Source organism: Lepus europaeus, unplaced genomic scaffold (assembly GCF_033115175.1).
Source record: "Lepus europaeus isolate LE1 unplaced genomic scaffold, mLepTim1.pri SCAFFOLD_3_1, whole genome shotgun sequence".
Taxonomy (NCBI): domain Eukaryota; kingdom Metazoa; phylum Chordata; class Mammalia; order Lagomorpha; family Leporidae; genus Lepus; species Lepus europaeus.
The window spans coordinates 6,996,474-7,002,948 of NW_026909276.1; the positions used below are offsets into that span (position 1 = coordinate 6,996,474).

The 6,475-nt window shown below is 44.5% G+C and overlaps 1 long non-coding RNA gene across 1 annotated transcript; it reads left to right on the forward strand.

The window, feature by feature from the left end:
- Positions 1-2,246: 2,246 nt before the first annotated feature.
- Positions 2,247-6,188, forward strand: LOC133755127 (uncharacterized). The gene is made up of 3 exons (XR_009865362.1): positions 2,247-2,550; positions 2,887-3,143; positions 4,651-6,188. It is a non-coding gene; the product is annotated as an uncharacterized LOC133755127 (long non-coding RNA).
- Positions 6,189-6,475: the final 287 nt, after the last annotated feature.

Below are 6,475 nucleotides of genomic sequence, written 5' to 3' on the forward strand. Positions count from 1 at the left end.
ACAGCACGGTGCGCCAGCCATAGCGCGCCTACCGCGGCGGCCATTGGAGGGTGAACCAATGGCAAAAAGGAAGACCTTTCTCTCTGTCTCTCTCTCTCTCACTGTCCACTCTGCCTGTCAAAAAATAAAAATAAATAAAAATTAAAAAAAAGAATTCCATTGTTCCTATTCTTGTGGGGAAGGTTAATTCTAGGTATATAAGGAAAACTTTTATAGTATATTTGTAATTACAAAATTAACACAGATGGAATATATTTTCACTGTGATTTTTCTTACTGTCAGCATACAGAGCACAAAATAGGCTTCATCTTACATTAGAGACACATAAGACACACCAAGAGAGTGGATTGCCTATTTGCCTGTATTGTGACTCAGAGCTGAAATGCCGAAGACAAATGCTCTGTAAAAGATATTGGTGTCATTTGAAGACCAGACTGTTAGGTCCACCCAGTGTGAGTAACAGCATCTGGACAATGCTCAGAGGACCCTGTACAGGGATCTGATGCTGGAATCTACAGCAGCCTCCCATGCTTGGGTGACACTCCCAGTCATACCCAAATCTACCTATGTCATCCTATTTGATAAGCAATTACACCTAATAAGGTGTAATTTTATTTAGGCATAGGATTTGAGTCCCTGAAGTATATGAGTATCCACATTCTCCAGCAAAGGATTTAAACTGGCCCTTCTGTTGCACATCTCCTGAACCCAAGCCATCGTCTTTCAAAGAATTTGACTTAATGATGACAAATTCCTTCTTCCTTCCTTCCCCTCTTCCTCCCTCTCTCTTTTACCCCCTCCCCCTTTTCTTGCTTTCTTTGAAAGGAACAGTTACAGAGAGCTCTTCCATCTGCTGGTTCACTCTCCAAATGACCACAACAGCTGGGTGTGGGCCAGACTGAACCCAGGCACCTGGGACTCCATCTGGGTCTCCCCCACATGGGGGGCAGGGTCCCAAATATTTGAGCCATCTTCTGTTTTCCCAGGCGCATTAGCAGAGAGCTGGATTGGAAGTGGAGCAGCCAGGACCCATTGTACACAGAGATTTAACCTGCTGGGCCACAATGCCAGCATAAAGTACAACTAGACTAGGTTGTATTTGAAGAACTGCCTGCTGCAGTTGTTTCTCCTCAACCCTTTCCTAATTCTAATCAGTCCCTCCCTTGTGAGATCTCCAGGGCACCCCACCCCTTAAATGACCATATAAATACTCCCAGCTTTTCCAAACCTCCAGACAGAGTGTAGGCAGGCAGTGTTTTTGTGTTTGCCCACATGTATAAATACCCTCTTTTCAGTTGAGTTTCTGAAGAGGATAAATGCTTCCCCTCCTCCCTCAGTGCACTTGTCTGTCTCCCAGCCCCACAGTGCGGCAGGAATTGTAATATTCAGAGAGACCAGAACTGCCTGGCTCTAGACTGCAACACAGGAAACAGGCACTAGGAATACAGCGCGGGACTGAGAGAGCCCTTAGGAGGGATGAGGTGGAGTAGAGAGCTGGAATGCCAACCAGGGAGAGATGCAATAATTCAGGGGTAGGCTAGGAAGAGAAAGAAGGGTGAGGGGCAAGTTGTTAAGATATCTGCAAAGTCAAAAACCCAAGGGGCTTAGCAAGATGGGGAGGAACAAGTACGTAAGGGCTGAGTTGGAAAAGAGGTGAGGGACCACCAGAGTCTGCAAGTGATTACGGGGTAAGTGTAGGGGACCCAGAGAGTGACCTTCAAACAGTGGCCTGAGCCCGATTAAAGGTAGGGGTAGCAGGGAAGTGTAGGGTGCGGGGCACCGCGGGTAGAGACCGAACGGGCTCCCAGAATCTGCAGCGAGTGGAGAGAGAAGGGGAGCAGAGGGCAAGGGGTTCAGCAGCAGGGGAAGCCCTGGTGGCTGAGGGTTGGAACGGGGATGGTGGAGGGGCTCTTCCTGCAGCCACTACACTCTGCCCTGAGAGGATGGGAACTAGCGGAGGCTGGAGGCGGAGCCCTCGTCCTCAGGACGGACCTGTATCCGCCGTCCGGGTCGTGGGCAGGAACCCGGGGATCCAGGCCGCTCCGCACCTCCCTGAGAGACTGGGATGGAGGAGGGAGCGCGGAGAAACGACCCGTTGACTGACAGCAGGTATCGCCCGGGAGCCTGCAACTTGAGCCGCCGGCTGTCTCGCGCAGGTGCAGAGCGGCACAGCCCTGGGAACTTGGAAGAGAGAAGTGACGCAAGCGCGCCGGGTTTGCGGCCTCTCCGCGCAGGCGCAGCAGAACTGGCGAAAAGCGCGCGGCGGCGGTCCGGTGGCCGGGAGCCTGGCGTTAAGGATTCTTTCCCCTCCTAACAGGTTCCTGCGTTAGGCGCCATGAGGTGGCCTCCAAGTTGGAGCCAGGAATAAAGCTGTGGTGGTGGAAGAAGCCCTCGCCTGAGCCTCTCAGGTCCGTCAGCGCCTTCCAAGTCGGAGGCTGGGACTAGGAGGAGTCAGCGGAGGTGCTGCGCGCTTCTCCCGGTTCGTCCTGCGGTCCCGGTCCTGAGGAGAGTTGGTTCAGACGTCAGACACCGGCATCTGCAGTCTCCATGGTAGGCTCTCCTGTGTGCATCCATCCTCCTCGTGTTCTGTTGTCACTGACTGTGCCGGTGTTTTATTTTTTGTCTACACTTTGTTGAAACGGGTTAGTCCCGTTAGTCGTGGAATCCTGGTCCGAGTCTGACCTCTATTTCCTTCTCTGACCCTCTTGGATACCCTTGTACATATTGACAGTCGTGTGTGGTGCTATAGTAGTTTTACTTGGATTTTAGTCGTTTTATTGTCATTATACCCCTTCATATTGAGCCTCAGTTTCATTTAAAGTTGCTGTGAAATTCTGTTTCCCAACCACAAGGTCCTCTCTGAACTCTGATTGGATTTGCCTTTAGCTTAGCTCTCAGCACATCCCCAGTCAGCACGGACACTTCACCCAGATCTTCCCAGATGACCGGGCTGCATGCTGATGGGTGCTCTAGCTGTGGTCACGCCTTTCTTGTGCATCCTGAGGACGGTCCTGCAAATCACCCTCCCACCTCCACTGCTACCCTTTGGGAAAAGCACGTTAGCCCTAGTCATGGCCTTGGAGGACCCCCCAAATGCAGTCATGAGATGCAGACCTCCAATACAAGAATAAACATATTTAAAGGTAAATAAATGCTTACTTGTGTTTTGTAAAAAATTAAACAAAGGCAAGGTAGCTATTGTTACCTTAGACTTGATTTAACTGTCATTTTTTAGAGACTGAGAAAAATCAATTATTTTACAACTCACAAATAAAGTGAAAATTAGTGTAAGGGAGCTGGCAGATCATAGTAGGAGACATAGTGGCCTCTCTCCATGGGGTTTATAGATGGAGAACAGCAAGGAAATAGGGGTAGGAAACAGAAAAGAAGCAAGAAAACAAAAGTAGGACCTGGACATGGAAGCTTTAGTTATTCAAACTGGGTGCCCCAAATATCGACCCTCATTTTTAAATTTTTCACCAAGCTGGGAAGATATGATCCAAAAGCACTGGTCCTGTCCTGGAACTGCTTTATATCAGACAAGCGTCTTGCAGAGTATCTCTGCTCCCCAGAATATCTTTCAGGCAGTTGGGAGGAGACCCAGGCTCCGAGAGGGGTCAGGAGTGGATTGAAGTGGGGAGGCATATATTTGGACAGAGCTGGAACCAGGCTAACTTGGGAAGGTACTGACTTCAGGGCCTTCTTCCTGAGTCTGCATGTCTCCAAAAGGAGGTCAAGAGGTAGAGGGAGGGAGTGACTGGGTACGATGGGACTCACTGTGAGTGCAGCATGGATTATGGATAAGGCTGCACACATTCTGTCCACACTGTGAGTCTGATCTGTCTGCTGAGGTGGAGCAGTTTCAGTACCTGGTCACCTGGTACAGGAACCACCAATGGCAGTGGGTAGGACCTCATTTGCTTTTGCTTTCTGAGATGTGTGCAGCTGCTCCTGTGACTGGACTAGGGTTGTGATTTCTCTGCCTTTCTTGATCACCACTCATACAGTGTTCATCAAGATCCTTGCATATCTCCTTGGTCTCCAGATGAGACATGGGGATCATTTTCCTGATGAAGAAATTCTGAATTTATCAGTGAGTAGTGTAGTTCTTTCTCTTACCAGGGTTGTAGATATACTGTTAGTATCCAGGGGATTCAAACATGCTCAAGCTGCTTACGTGTGAACTTGGCTTACACACTACACATTTCTTGACACTGCAAGCTAAGCAAGCCTGCCAGGAGTTGGGTGGACACAAGTAAGTGGGTTGTGAATCTTGCATGGCCTTTCTGTGAGCATCATGGCTGTCCCAGAGGAATCAGCAGAATGCAAAAGTGAGACAGGAATGAGTAGAGCAAATTGGGGTCAAGGAGAGATCCTGTACAGTATGGCTGGGTGCGGAGAGAGCAGGATCTTGCTGGGCAGAAAGATCTCACAGTGTGCCATCATCCCTAGCCCCTGGTTCCCTACCTGCAAGTAGCCACTGCTGCACTGTTTCTTTGTCTTTTTCCACTCTCCTCTCTATATTTCTTCTTCCTCTTTGGTTTGGCTTTAGCTTTTTCCAATTTTTCTAGTTTCTTAAGGTGGAAGGGTAGTTTACTGATATCAGATATTGCTTTTAAAACATCTCCCATTCACTGGTTTACTCTCTAGGTGCCCACAACAGCCAGAGCCAGACCAGGGTGAGGCCCAGATCCTGAAACTCCATTCATGTCTCTCATGCACACAAGAGACTCAGGTACGTGATCCATCACTTGTGTGCACATTTTCAGGAAGCTGGAATATTGGGCAGAACCAAGGCTCAAATCCAGGACATGGACATTTAAAGTGGCATTTTAACCACTAGGCCAAATGTGCACCCCTGATTTTCTCTTGTGATCCATCATAATCAGAAAATACCTCATGTGAGTTCAGTCCTTTTAACATTTATTTATTCTGTTTTATGACTTAGTGAATCTTATATGCATTTTGACTTTTCAGAGTTCAGATATAAACAAGATAATGTATTTGCCTTTCTGTGCCTGACTTGTGTCACATAACGTAATGTGTTCTGTTCATGTATCTTGTCATGTGGCAGAATTTTCTTCTTTTTCAACCTGAGTAGAATACATTTTAAGTCCATTTATGTGTTGGTGAACGTGTTCATAGTTTTTATGTCTTACGTACTCTACATGGGAGTACAGCTATATCTTAAATATAATGGTTTCACGTTCAAATATGTACTTAGTTATGGAATTAATACATCCAATGCAAGTTCTATGTTATGTTTTTAGAGGAAACATCATACTACTTTCTAAGCTGCCTGATTTAATTTACATTTCCACAATGTACAATGAGACTATTGTACTTATGAACACTTACAATTTTGCATCTTTTTGATAGTAGCTATTCTGTCAGGTGAAAAGTGATGCAATATTTTTGTATTATTTGTGTCTCATCATTAATAATATCAAAGATGTTTTCATATGTTGACCATTTATATATCTTCTATTGAGAAATGTCTATGTGGGTCCTTTTCCTATTTTATTAAAGATATTTGAGTTATTTTGAGTACTTAGATTCCCTTATACATATTTGTTGTTAGCCTCTTTCTAATGTGTGGCTTTTCTCTTCACTTTGTCATTTATCTTGCAGTATAAATCTTTTTTAATTTCCTATAATCCCAGTAATCTGTGTTTCTTTTAATGCCTGGTTTTTGGCATCACATCCAATAAATCATTTTCTGGACTGATGTCTTGGGGCTTTTTCCTGTTCTGTTAGTACTTTTGTAGTTTTAGATTTTATGTTTGAGCATGAAATCTATTTTTTAGTGATTTCATATAAATATTTAGATGTATCCAATTTATTTTGCATGTGGATGACACATTTTCTTCAGCAGTATTCGTTGAAGAGACTACTCTTACTACATTTTATGTTCACTACATTTATGTACCTTATTTGAAAATGAGTTCACTGTCAATTTTTAGGTTTATTTCTGGGCTTTCCATCCTATTTCATCAGTCAATGTTTCTGTTTTTGTGCCAGTACCGTGCTGTAGCTTTGTAATAAATCTAGCTTTGGTGTTTTTGCTCAAGATTGTTTTGGCGATTCTTAGTCTTTCCTGTTTATACAAATTTTAATATGTTTTCTGTTTCTGTGAAGAATGACATTAAAATTTTGATCGAGATTGCATGGAATATCTACATTGTTTTGTGTGGGTAGGAAGGACATTTTAACAGTATTATTTTTCTGATCTATGAACATGGATTAGCTTTCCATTGTTTCTGCTGTCTTCAATTTCCTTTATCCATATGTCACACTTTTGAGTATACAGATTGTTTTCCTTATTTGTTAATTCAGTCATAAGTAGTTTTATTTTATGATGTTTAAATGAGGGTTTTATTTTAACTTTTTATTTATTTATTTATTTGAAAGGCAAAGTTACAGAGAGGCAGAGGCAGAGAGAGAGAAGTCTTCCATCTACTGGTTCACTCCCCAA